Genomic DNA, 13,947 nt, shown 5'->3' with positions numbered 1-13,947 from the left:
GGGGCCGGGAAGCGGGGCCCCGACCGGCCCCCGGCGCGAGGAGGGTGTGGCGTCGCGGGGACCCCCGTCTCAGGAGCGCGCATGAGCCGGGTCCCGGGCTGGTGACACGCCTGGGCCTCAGGGTTCGGGCCCGGGTGCTAATTTCCGTCGGCGCGGCCTGGGCAGAGAGGACTCCCCTCCCCCAGGGACAAGTGTCACCGCGGTCAAGGGGCAGGTGTGCACTGGCCGGCCCGGCCTTTACCACAGCGACCCCGAGCTCTTAAGGAAAGGGCGGGCAGGGCCTGGAGGAAGTAAGGGGCAAAGCCCACGGTCTAGCCCCAAGCTGGCTCTCCACCAGCTCCGGATGTGTGTGTGTGTGTGTGTGTGTGTGTGTGTGTGTGTGTGTGTGTGTGTGTGTGTGTGTAGGCTCAGTGAGGCCTGGGGCCCTGAGGGAGGGGCCCTGGCACTTAAGAAAGGGTGTGCCAGGTGCCCCCTGGCTGGAACAAATCCACCCCATCTCCATCCTGAGTGCCCCTTCCTGTTATGACCGAGGACCGCAGCTTCCTCCTCCTCCCTCCGTGCCTTGCTGATCGGGGGCAGGGCTGGTGGGTGAGTGAGGGAGAGGAAAGCTTCAGGTCCTGCCCAGAATATGCTTTGATTCTCCCCCACCCCAAGAAGCCCCAGTTGGACCTTCTGCGTAAACAGTGTGTTGCTACACAAATGTCATCTTCAGGCAAGTCCTCCAGCTCTGTCCCCTTTGCTCTGACTTTCTGGCCCTGCAACAGAATTCTAGATACCTCTTCGTACTCTCCAAAGGCTGGGACCTGAGGACTCTGCCCTCCAGAGCCAGGGTTCGTCTGGGGAGACTGAAGACCTCTTGGTCCACTACCTGTTTTCTCCTGGACCCCACCCAGGCCTGACAGTGCAGACCATGGACTTGGGCATTTTGTGTGTGGGGGGGGTGGCAGCAAATTGCCCCCTTCCTGGGACCCTCCCTACACCCAGGCCCCAGCTCTCTCCTCTGAACTCTCACTGATTTTATCTTCCTCTGTGAGACTCTTATCACCCTCTGCCTTATCTTGGAGCTACTTTTTGTTGTCTGCCTTATCTCCCCTCCTGGGAGCTCCTGAAGGACTGGGTAGGCCCCCTCCCTGACCCCAGCTTCCTTGGTTCAGTTATGCTTTTCCTGTTAAGAGACTCTCAGCCACCCCCTACCCCCATGTGGAGGAAAACATGGGGAGTGGGGAAGGGCTGGCGTTGTGGGGAGTGAGTGGATGAGTGACTAGAACAGGACACGCTTTGCTCTGATGGTGGCCGGGCCTCCACTCTGTGTCCTCTGTGCAGGGAGGCCTGCTGTATGTGGGAGGCAGGAGGGTCGAGGATGGACTGTGGGAATCACAGCCTGGCTTCCCAGAACATCTGTGGGAGCGTCACTGAGTCACGTGGTTTCCCTTGGCTTGGTAGGTGCTTATAGCATCTGAAGGAAAACCCCACAGTGTGAGAGACCCTTCAGCTTCTTGGTCACTTCCTGCCCACCATCCCTTCCCTCGGCTTCCAGGCCCCAGAGAGTCCTCCAGGTGCTGGAATGCCTTTCCCTGCCGTCTGCCTTATCCACACAGCAGGACTGAGCCTTGCACTTGTTTTCACTGCTGTCCCCAGTGGGGTGGCCCCCCACCTTAGTGGGATTTGGGGCCACCCCTGTCCCATTTACCACAAAGGGCAGAAGCTGTTCACTTGTGCCTCCCTCAGGGAGCCCCCATCCCCAGAAGGGTTGCTGCTGGGTCACAGTTCCACGTCCCTCGTGCTGGTGCTAGGCCTGGTGGACGCATGCTAACGTACGCTGGTGGATGGTAAGAAGGTTGGCCTGTGTGACTACAAAGAACCCTCATGGTTCTTCTGCTTGTCCATTCACTGTCGGGAACTGGCTCTGCCTTCCTATCTGGGAGCCTAAGCATGTCCTAAGCAGCCATCTGGTCTGGGCCCTTCCATTTTGGTCTCTGGTAAGAGCCAGTCATGGACACTGGCAGTTACTGGTAGATATTAGGAGAGGAAACTTCTGGTGCTTTGAGATCACAGCTTTGCTGCTTTTGGGACATGTGGGGCCACGATCTCACCAATGGAAGGACAGGGTCTCCTCCTACCACTGTAGCCATGGGCTAGAGAAGCTGGCAATCTGGCACCAGGCCCTGGTCAATCTGAAGTAGCTGGGTTATAAGCTTGTGTATTCTCCTCTCAACCTTGCTCCAGGAGACTCATCCCTTTGTAGATAGTACCTTCCCCAAAACTCCCCGCCCCACAAAAGCCCCCTGCCTAGTGGCTTGATGCCCCAGGCTCCACAATCAGTGTGTAGCTTCTGTGTGGATGAGATGTTTGTTTAGTCTTTACTGGAAACATCTGGGGTTTATTGGTTACACCCCCTATCCTGGGTGAATCCTCTTCTGGTTTTCTCTCAACCTAGAATTAAGAGTATTGCTTGGCTCGAGGCTCCTCATAGGGGCTCATAGGGAAACTTTTAAGTCTTGAAATTTGTATTAAAAGATTTAAATAGTCTAGTATCATTTTTAAAAGTTTACTTTGTTTAAGATTTATTTATTTATGTATACAGAACTGGGGTACAGGTCAGAGGTGCAGGGGTGGTGAGAGGATTCACCCGGAGACAAAATGGGAAGCAGTGCAGGCAGGTTGACGGAAGTACACTGCTGAGGGGAGCAGCAGGCGGGTCAGGAGAGGTCTCTGGCCCATGTGGATCTCCTCCGGGGTGGGGATGGAGCTCACACTGACCAGGCTGCAGCTAGCTTGCAGTGCTGCATCCTCACCTGTTACACCACCAGGGAGGGCCCTAAAATAGTTTTCTTTAAATGAAAAACAATACAGATAGATCTATCTACTCATCCCAACTCCCCCACCCCAGTTAATTGTGTTTTTATTTATTTGCATCTTTTGAAAACTTTCTTTTAGGCCCTGAAGCCAGGCACACTTTGCCTCTTTTGATAATGAAAAGGAAAGTAGAGAAGGAAAACTGTTAATGTTTGTGGACTCTGGACTGATGTGGGCCGACTCCCATGCCCTGTGCTTCCTTCCTCTGTCTTCCCAGGAAATCCACAGCTCTGCCCAAAGGCTCTCTAGGTTTGCACCCAGTTGGGCCTGATGCCACCAGTGAGTGCTTTCTCACTGTCTCCCTTCACTGGCATCCATGGTGGGCCCACAGTACTGTTCACCCAGGAACCGTGCTCCCAGCCTGCATGTTCACCTGCTCTTCTTGTCTGGGTGTATAAGTCTGCGTTAATTATCCACCTTCTATAAGTCACCACAAAAGGTTTCTGGAGATGTGGACAGATCAGTGAATCGAAATAATAAGGAGCATAGTGCCTAAACCAGGCCACCTGAAGTGCGGTTTGGGGGAATGTCTGGTGTGTGTGAAGTGTTGCTTACACAGCAGGCAGCCAAGTTCAGAAGGGTAGACACCCTTTCTGGGTAAGGCAGGAAGGATTGACTTCCTGGAAGCCATGGAATTGAAGAAGCCTTGAAGAATGGGTTTTGATAGAGTGTCTGTAAAGGTGTGTAGGATTCAGTGTCTGTAGTCTGTGGTTCCGACAAAGGCCCCAGCACAGTGGGTCAGCTGGAGTGACAGGAGAGTCAGTCCAGAGGATAAAGTGGGGAGCTAGTGAAGCCTTTTCAGACCTCCTCTGGCCTGGGAACACTGGGAGGGGGACGAGTCCTGCTAAGGATGTGTGCTGAAGCCCTAACTATACTTCAGTGTCTACTCAACACAGCACCATCGCAGCCAGGCTGGGCAGCCTGTGCATGGGCCTTTTTCCCCTATAAAATGGACACTGGGACCCTGATTTCCATGCACCCCACCTGGCAAATATAAGACTAAACCCCTACTCTAGCTTCAAGGCCAAAGACAGAGCGTGCTGTCAGGAGGCCCATGGCCTTCCCTCAGGCTGTCATATTAAACAGGAAATCACCCAACAGAGCCTTCCCATCACAGACAGCTGGGAACCCCAAGCCTCCCACTTGGGGAAGAACATGGACAAGCAGCTTTATGCCCATTTCCTTTTGCAGCCCGACATCCTTCCAGGACCTTCCCTTAGTCCCTTGGTCATGGGGAGGGATTGGGAGTTGGGGTGTGGGGGAAGACAGAAATACCAGAACAGCAGAATGTGGGGACTGAGGCTGATTCCTGTTTCAAAGTAGGTGTGATGGGGGTGTGGACACGGCAACCAAGGATGCGGCTGTGCCCACACCCACGCACGCAGGTATGTGCACAGGCAGATGAGTGCACAGTCGGGTGTCGTCATTTGCTGTCGTCAGGGACCACGATTCCCATGTTAGTGAAAACTGAGCCTCTGCTCCCAGCCCAACTCTGGTTTTAGGAGTTTCTGTGTAAAGACACTGAATTTAATGTCTTCTGGTGCCTAATCACTGGGTTCACCTGACAGCACCACTAACACACATCTCACTCGCGACTCCTCTCACGGGTGGACATGCCATGGTCAGCCTGCAGCAGCCTTGGCCTGATTCACCTGCTGGTTCACATGGTTGCACTTCCGCTCATCTGGCCATGGTGGCGTCACCACACAAGGCCTGCTTGCGTGTGGCCTCGCCTTGAAGCCTTAACTCACGCTTCCTTATGAATGGAGCGTCTGCGGAAGGCACGCTTCAGCTTTGGCTTTCAGGAACCATGACATGCTTTGGCACTGCGTGTGGGCCCCTCAAACAGCAGTCACCCCATCCAGCTCGTGACCGGAGGGTGAGCGTCCAGAGCAGACCCTGCGACCTTGTCCCGCTTAGCTGGGAGCTGGCACCCAGGGTGACTCCAGTTTTTCTCTACATTGCACCTATTTGAGAGTGACCTGAAAATGCAGTGATGTGGGGGGTTGCAAAATACATTTTAGTGAGTAGGAAAGTTTGTAAATGTGGAATCCCGGAATAAGGGGGATGGTCTGCAGTGCTCAGTCCTCTGTTGTGGCTGTTGTGCTCTGCTGGAGCCCCATGCTTTCCTGGCGGCTTGGAGGGCTCAGCCTGTGCTTCACAGAGGAGGAAGCAGGCACTGAGGAGGGTCAAGGAGGCCTGCCTGGCTGGCACAGGACAGGACCAGGCTTCTACGCCCTGCTGGACCCTAGGAGCATCTGGCTCCTCCCCCTCAGCCTGGCCGCCTCCTGGTAGTCAAATCGTCTCCTGTTGGGTCCTCCTCTGTGTCTTTGTCACCACAGCCCCAGGGTCTCTCCAGCATCTGGAACAAGGCACCTGGTGGGTGCCCAGTGAGCATGTGGTGCAGGGAGACCACAAACCAATGTTTTTCATGTTGGGAGCACGAGTAGGTACAGGTGCCTTCCTCACCCTCTTCCTAATGCCCTCAGCTCCCCTCCAAGCCCATGGACAAGAGGTGGCTGCTTCCACACCCAGAGGCTGGGGAAGTCCCTTGACATCAGTGGTCTCTGCTGAGAAGAGCCCAGGGCAGCTCTGGCCTCCAGGGTGCCTGGAGGTGGTCTTCAAGAGGTTCTGTCCCTCGCCAGGTCTCTTGTCCAATGAGCCTGTGTGGTCACTGCTGGTTGAGAGGGTCCCAGAGCCTAGTTACTCACTCCTGGCACCTTCCAAAGATGTTTTGCCTGGTGCCCTGTTGAGAACAGGCACCCAGGAGTACAGACGATGCTCTTTTCTTTTCTCCAAGGCTGTCTGCTCCCCCTTTCAGTAGTGGTTCCCAGGGAAGGACAGATTTGCCCTTCTGGCAGCTGGGGCTTCCCCAGATCTCCACAGGGTCTCATGTAGGCTGTGAGCTCTTCCTGCTGCTGTCCTGCTGGTTGGTGTCAGGTCTGCAGCCTCCTGGCTTCACCTGGCCCAGTTCCTGGAAGGAGCAGCCCCCAGGGACCCCCAGGTCCTGGCTTCCCTCTTGAGGGGTGGAGGCAGGACTGGCTCAGTGGGAGCTGCCGTGCCCGCTGGCTGTCTCTACAGTCCCTTGAAGAACAGGGCCAAGTGTGGGGACTGGGTGTGGGGTACAGATCAGCTGAAGTAACTTCCGTGGGCTGGAGGTGGGCTGAGGCGGTCTGTCGCGGTTTGGCTGCCTTATCAGGGCCTCTGTGCTGAAAGGCCCCTTAATTGCTCTTCTTGCCACTTTGTAAGAGTTGACTTTTCACTTATAATTTTTTTATAAGGGGGAGAAAAACCAAATATTCTCTGCAATTAGTTTTTCCCTCTTGGGTAATCACAGTGGATAAAGAGCCTGTTAGTCCTTTGGAAACCACTCAGAAGTGAGTCTGGCAGAGTGGGGCACCCTCTGGGCCCATAGACCAACATGGGGTTCAGCGGTGGGTTTGATGCAGTTCCTACATGATTATTTGGGGTTGTGGGCTGCAGCTTCCACGCTGGGCACATGGCAGGCTAAGCATCTGTTGTGGCTGAGCCAGCTGGGCTGTGGGAGCCCGCAGCCTGCCCCTGGCAGACACTGACCACCAGTTGAAAGGGAATTTGCTTGATGTGTTCATGGACTAACATTAAAAAGCCATAACTGACAAAAGCTGGAGAGTTCTAAGGGCTCGCTCCCCTGCCTGAGCCTCTGCTGGACTTGCAGAACCCAGGACTGCATCCCTACCATGCCTGTGGTGTTGTCCAGTACTGTGAGCCAGTTCTGCAGTGGCTCGTCTAGTGGCCGGGAGGGAGATTTGTGTGAACCCAGTGGGGAAAGGTGCTTGTTCGGCGGTAGGGGAGCCTGAGCCTTTGCTGATGGGAAGAACAAGGGAGGAGAGATCCTTGGTCTAGCTGGCAGCTGACCACTGGCCCCCGACCCTGGGGTCGCCTCTGGTGCCTTGGGGTCCCAAGAGCACTGGTTTTCCTTACGTGGGGATTCACCGCAGGATGGTGAGTTCACACTGATCACCTCTGACCAGCAGGAACTGCCCTGTGCTCTAGGGTACCAGGTTTTGTTACACATGGGGAGAGTCTGTGTGATTTTTCCAGCAGGGGGAAAGGGAACTCAGAATCTTATCCATAGGTGAGTTGAAGGAGCACTGTGAAGCCAGGGCCAAGGGTTTGACCTTTCCAGAGCTGGAAGGCTTTCCATTTCCCCAAGGCCTTTAGCTCATAGGGCATGTGAGCTCAGGGGTGGAGACTCCAGGACTCCCAGTTCCCCCAAGTTTTCCTGGGCAGCCTGGGGGCTGTGGGACTTGTGTTTGGAGGATTCTGGAGAGCAAGGGTGTCCACCCCATCCCTACTAGGTTGACCGTGACTGTGGACTCTTCAGGCTACTAAATGGCAGCTCTCCCCTCTGCCAGGCTTCTTAGGCAGAGGTTTCTGGGCTTCTGTGGCTTTGAGTCACTGGGTGTTGTCACATGGCTTCAGATCCTACCAGTGCTTCTTGACCTGGCTTGTCCCTACGTGCAGACTTCTCAGTTTGGGTTTGAATGGCATATCCACTGGGGAATTCCTTTTTTCCTTCTTTTGCCACATTTGCTCCTCAAAGAGGCCAAAGGGCTTCAGGAGGCAGAATGAATTCCCTGAGGCTGGGAAGGTGGCACAGCCCTGGGAGGTTGGGTGGGGCCAGGGTACATTTGCATGTGTGTGTGTGCGTGCCTGCATGTGTGTCTTCAGGTCTAGAGCATGTGGACTTGGGAGGCGGGGCCCTTTCTGTCCCTCCAGGGAGGCCCGCTTTCCTAGTGGCCCGTTAGGACCTCGCCGGTGGGTCCCCATGTATGGGGAGGTTAGCTTGTTGAAAGAGTAGCTCTGCAGGGTAAGCTTGTTGTTCCATCTCCCTGGGGCCAAGTCACTGTGCTTTTCCCTCTTCTTGCCCACTTCTGCCTTTCTCCTGGCCATTGGGTCATTAGAGAAAGAGCAGGTCCTGAAGGGTCTTTTAGGAGCACAGGAAACAGAGGAAGGGGCTTGCTTGGGACTCCTACCTGCATTGCAGTGCCTGGGAGAATAGGTGACCTAGGCAGGCGCATGTGGGAGCTGCTGGCCCCAGCCATGGTCTCTTTTCTGAGTTTCAGAGAGTTTCTGAGTTTCCAGGAGGCCTGTGGGAAATATGTCTGCAGCAGCTGATTTGGTCCTTGGGCAGGAGGGAACACATCCTGGGGCGCCCAACCCCACACACATGATACAGGCCACACCCTGGGTCATTGTCTTTCTGGCGTAGCCCCCAAAGACCGGGTTCCTGGCAACCAGGTGGCCACAGGGACTAAGTTGTCCCGTTTGGGCCTTCTTGGAGTGCCTCCACTTCTCTGAGCTTGGAGGAGGGAGTTGATGAAATCCCTGAATGGAGGGTGAGGTGGTGGTCTGTGTAGGAGGGGAGACATAAGTCCTGGCCAGGGAGCCCTGGTGTGGCTGAGCTTTGGACCACCCCAAAAGTGGAGCAGCAGAGCCCTGGCCTGGGCCTCCCTCTGCCTAGCTACTCTGGCTGTCTCTTTTCTGCTTGCCCTGGAATCCCAGCCAGTGCTAGAAATAAACAGAGGATTCCAAGTCTCTGGCTACCCTCTGATCTCCACACAGGGACAGTGCAGGTTCTTGCAGGGGGAGCCCAAGGGAGCAAACAGGAGGGGCTGCCAGCGCCCAGCAGAGAAGAGGTCCTTCAGAGGGGCCACTGGGTGCAGAGAGCTGGCCGGGGAAGAAAGCCGGGCTCTCTTTTTTCATCAAGGTGAAATTCACATAATGTAAAATGAACTGTTTTGAAGTGTATGGTTTGGTGTTAACACTATGTTCACAAGGCTGTGTGGCCACCGCCTAATTCCAGAACATTCTCGTCTTGGGAGAACCCTGCCCCCATGAGCCACCCTCCCCTCCTGCCCTTCCCTCCAGGCTTGACTAACACTAATCCGGCCTTTGTAGAGTTCACATGGCATGTCAACAGAGTCTCCAGTGTGTCATCTTTAGTGTGACATCTTTCGCATCTGTTATGTGTTTGTGGCTCATCCACGTGGTAGTGAATGTCAGTACCTCTCCCTTTTGTGTCTGTGGTAAAATATATATAACACAGAATTTTACCTTTCAAGCCATTTTTAAGTGTACAGTTCAGCAGGATGTAAGGCATTTGTGTTGTGCAAACGTCCCCACCTGCCACCTCCAGACTTTTCCATCATCCCTGCCTGAAATGCTGGCCCCACAGAACGCTAATCACCACTCCCCCCACCCCGCCCTTCTTTATGTATCCCTGGATTTGACTTCTCTGGGGGCCTTACACAGCTTTGCCCTTGGTGTCCAGCTTATTTCACTCGGCCAGGGTCCTCCAGCTTCATCCATTCACCCACCTGCTGTCAGATTCTCCTTCCCTTGCACAGCTGTGGCCTAGCATGCAGGCCAGCGCCTGTGGCCTATCTGCTCTTCCTGAGGACATTTGTTTGTCCCTTGCCTCTGGGATTCTGTGCACTTTGTGCTTCTGAGTGGAGAATAGGGAACAACAGCAGAACTAGTAGGGTGGAGGCACCCAGGGGCATGAACTAGTAGGGTGGTCAGCCTCTGACAGCTTCACCTGTGTGTCGTGTGTCTGTGTCCTTGCTGCGTTGCTTGCTGCCCCCCAGGGATGCCATGTGGATGTCTGAGGGGTTGCATGCAGCAGTGGTTTTATAGTTGTCAGTCAGGGTCAGGGAAGCTTGGCTTTTCATCGGTTGTAGGTATGAGGGTGGCTCTACTTGCTGGAAACTTCCCTTCTTGTGAGGGTCCAGAGCAGTTCTCGGGGAAGATGGCAGCCATGTGTCCTGCCTCTTGATGGCCTTCAGACCACTTGCCGACTCTCTGTTGGGTAGCAGTGGTGAGGGGTAATGGGGGCACATGGCCCCCAGAAGCGTACCCTTGGGCTCCTCCCTGGGAGCCAGGAGGCTGGCACTGCCAGCCTCCTGGGTGGCTGAGTCAGGGTGGAGATTCGGCCTGGAATTCACTGAGTCACACTTGCCTTCATTAAGCTAATTAACTTTCGATGTGAATTAGCTCCTGTGCTGACTTAGGAAATCCATTATCAGCCTGGCCGGTCTCTGTGCAGCGGTGCTGAGGAAGCTGTCCCGCAGTTCCACATCCACCAATTAAGGCTGCTTAATTATTAACTGAGGGCTGGGGATTAGCAAGGAGTCACATTCATCATGCTTTAGTTGAGAATTTTAAGGCCGTTTACAATTAGGCATAATGTGGCTGATAATCGTACTAGGAACCCCAGGCCATGACTGTATTACAGGAGGTGACTGGGTAGGTCGGCAGCGGCCGAGGGCTGGCCCGTGGCAGGTCATGTGTCACAGGGATGGTGGTAGTGGTGGTTGGGGGCATCGTATATAGTTCTGGCCAATGTGGGGAGCTTCACCCAACACAGCTGTCGGCACCCTAGTCAGGTCCCCAGGCTAGCCCACCCTGGGAGCTTCTGCTCTCTGGGGCCTGCACAGTGCCCTATGATGGACCCAACGATGCAGATGAGGGATAAGGCCTGACATGGTAGTGACATGTCCCCTGACATGTCAGACAGCACCCTATACAGGAGCCCTAGGAGCTAAACAGACTTTTGGAGTTGGGTTGGCTTTTAAGAGCCCATTTTGGTGCCTAAGCACTGTCAACTTTTTTGTTTGCTTTAAAATGGGAAGACCTGTCCCGTGGTACCCCCAGAGAGGGGACTCTCCTCACTTCCAAGGCCCGCCTGCCAGGACCTCAGCACGAGGGTCTGCGCCTGGGGCGGGGGTCCGTGGTCACTGGCCCTTCCTCCACCAAACCTGGCAGCCCAGGGCTCTGTGTCTACAGTCTGGGCCAACCTTTTGGGGGAGCATGCAGGGCAGCTTACAAGATGGGTCGGGGTTGTCACCTGTCCTCACAGCTCAGGGGCTCCCCTTTGCTGTTGAAAGGTGTTCTTCTAGGAGCCTCTCCAAGCCCCCTGGCAGCTGGCTCCAGGAGGCAGAGACTTTATTTTTAGCCACAGCCGCTGTGGCTCCATCACTATGGAGATGCCAGGCTGGGGGACCATAGGCTCCGCGCTTTTCCCACTGGAGAGGAAAACGGGTTACATTTCCTAATTCTTTCACAGGAACGTGGCTCCCCAGGCAGCCTGAATTTGTGGGAGGAGACCTCAGGCATGTGTGTGTGTGTGTGTGTGTGTCAGAGATGTTGGTGTTCTCACTGCTGCTTTTGAGAACTTGTTTGGGACTTGTTCTGCGTGGAGCTGAGGGCTACAACCTCATGAGCTGTTGTGACCTTGGGCAGCTGTGCTGTGTGACCTTGTGAGGGTGCTTCCTCTTCCTTACCTGACAAGTTGGGATGATAATTCCTACCCTGCTTGCTTTTGTAGATCTGGTGACATAGTTAATTTGGACAAAGTCTGCAGTGAGGTTTGAGTGCTGTGTGTATGTGTGTGCATGTGTGTGCCTGTGTGACCAGCAAATAGCCTCACCTCGAGGTTGTCCTCAGTAGATCATCTGGAATGTTCCCCCTTCTCTTGTGTTTTGGCTTCTCCATTGGAAGGCAGAGGTGGAAAAGTTAGGAGAGAAAAGCACCCTCGCCCTTTCTATATTTATCAGGAAGGACACATCATGATTGAAACAGTACCCCCTTCTCACCACCTAATATGAAAGTACTCTTCCATCACTGGCACTGATTCACAGCTCTGCCCCTAGAGTGTTCCTTAACCCCATCCCCACTGTGGGCATCACTGAGGCTCAGGGTGGTTAAGGTATTTGTCTAAAGTCACACAGCTCTGAGCACTAGCTCAGGAGCTAGGACTGATCTCCTTTGACTATGCAACCAGTGTTCTTTCTGCAGGTCCATAGGAAATTTTGGCCATAATGTGGGCAGAGGGCACGGACTTGCTCCCCCTCTTCCTTTAAAACCTCAGACTTTGGGGCTCTCCCTGGTGCGCAGTGGGTTAAAGCACTGCATTATAAAGCTCTCCAAAGCCACTGCAGCAGGAGTTCCATCCCCAGCCAGGGAGCTGGCCCACATGGCGCAGCAGACCTCTCCTGACCCGCCCACTGCTGTCCTCAGCAGTGTACTTGGTCAGTCGGCCTGTTCTGCTCCCCACTCTGTCTCTGGTGAAACCTCTCACCACCACACCTCTGGCCTGTAAGCATAAATAAATATTTAAAAAACAAAACAAAACCAGAAAAAACTCAGACTTGGCTGTTATCAAGAAAGTGGAAAATAACAAGTGTTGGTGAGGACATAGAGGGGGGCCATGCGCATGGTTGGTGAGGACGTGGAGGGGGTCATGCGCATGGTTGGTGAGGTTGCAAAACGATGCGGCTGCTGTGGAAACGGCCTGGCAGTGGCTCATCTGGTTCAGCAGAATTACTGGAGGTGACCAAGTGAGCAGAATGTGGCCTGACCACACAGTGAATAGTACCTGACCACAGAAAAGAAGGTAATTCTGACACATGTTGCAACATGGGTGGACCTCAAAACATTAGGCTGCAAGGAAGAAGCCAGACCCAAAAGGACACTGCTGTCAGATTCCATTTTGAGAGGTGCTGAGGTGAGTTTATAGACAGACCCTAGAATGGCAGGTGGCAGGGGCTGGCACTGGGGACACGAGGAGTCATGTTAGCAGGGGTGGAGTCCAGCTTGGCGGAGGAAAATGTCCTGGAGGCAGTACTGATCCCTGCACAATGCTGTAGTTGTCCGCAATACCACTGAACTGTGCAGGTACTAATGTAAAAAAGCAGATCTCAGATTTGCTGGGGACCCTGCAGGGCCCTGCGCTTGCATTTCTGGGGCACCCTGCCCTGTGCTGGGCTGAGGCCTCCCAGCTCAGCAACAGGTCCTGCCTCAAACTCCTGGGGCAGGGTGTTCTGGTCACTGCGTGTGGCCAGCATCTGCCTGCAGAGGTGGGGCCTGGTGGTGGGCATGCCCTTTGTGGCTGTTGTTTGCTCTCATCAAATGGAAAGATAAATACCTTTTCAAAGAGCAGATGCCAACTGCCTGGGGTCTGGGCGTCCACAGCTGTGAAGCGTTTGGGAGACAGCTGCCGGGAGCAGGTGCTGTGGCCTTGGGGTCTCGGGGGGCTGCCCTGGGTGTGCAGACAGATCCTCTGCAGGAGGGGCGGAGTCCCTTGCAGTCTCTGCCATGCCAGGCTTCTGTTGGCTTCCTCTGGGCCGGTTCTGAGGTCAAAGGGGGCAGTGTGAGCGCCTGGGCTGGAGGTGCTGGGTTGCTTGGTACCTTCCAGGGAGTGGCCATAGGCCCCAAGTTACCCGAAAGTACAGTGGAAGGTGAGGGTGGCCTACTGATTGGGCTGGGGCCAGGGTGGGGGGTCTGAGTGATGTGGTTTGAGGGAGTCCAGGTGAGCTCTCCTCCCCTCATGGAGCCACCTGCTCGTAACCTGGTTGTGTCACAAGGAGCCACAACAGAAGATGCTTTTGCAGTTTGGGGGCAGATGTGTCAACTGAGGGTGTGGGCAGGGCTGGCTTCTCTGGAGGTGCTGAGGGAGAAGCTGCCGTCCTCTCAGCCTGGCGCCGCAGCCTTGGCCTCTCAGTGCAGTGCCCGCCTCTGCCTCCTTCTCAGGCGGCGGTCTTCCCTACGGCATGTCGTAGAGGACATCTGTCACTCTGGACTCAACGCCCACCTACTCCAGTCCGACCTCATCTTCACGAGTCACATCTATGAAGAGGTTCCAAGAAGTGTGTGGCTTCGGGGGGCTCACTTCTCAACCCCACCGGTGCCTGCCGGTGTTGAATGAATGAGTGAGTGAACAAAAGGCTGGTTGGCTGGTTGCTAAGTCGACGCAGAAGGTCCCTAGGGCACCCTGGTGGCCCTGGCTCCGAGATCCCCTCTTTCCCAGCCAGGCCCCTCTGACGGTGGCCTCTCCACCCCGAGTCTGACGCCTGCCACCTCCCAACTCTGCTAGCTTTCTAGGTAGAAACAATAGTATTCTTGCAGGGAAGGCCATGACATGCTGGGTGTTCCTTGCTGTCCTTCTACCCGAGATCTCAAAGTTCTCTTTGTTTCTCACCCTCCCCTCTTTGGGGGCATGGACGGCTGGCTCAGAGACCTTGGACAGGACAGATCAACTCTCTTTGA

The sequence above is a fragment of the Condylura cristata genome, unplaced genomic scaffold (assembly GCF_000260355.1).
Source record: "Condylura cristata isolate star-nosed mole 26May11 unplaced genomic scaffold, ConCri1.0 scaffold00029, whole genome shotgun sequence".
In the NCBI taxonomy this organism is placed as follows: domain Eukaryota; kingdom Metazoa; phylum Chordata; class Mammalia; order Eulipotyphla; family Talpidae; genus Condylura; species Condylura cristata.
Note: the sequence above shows the minus strand (reverse complement) of the source record.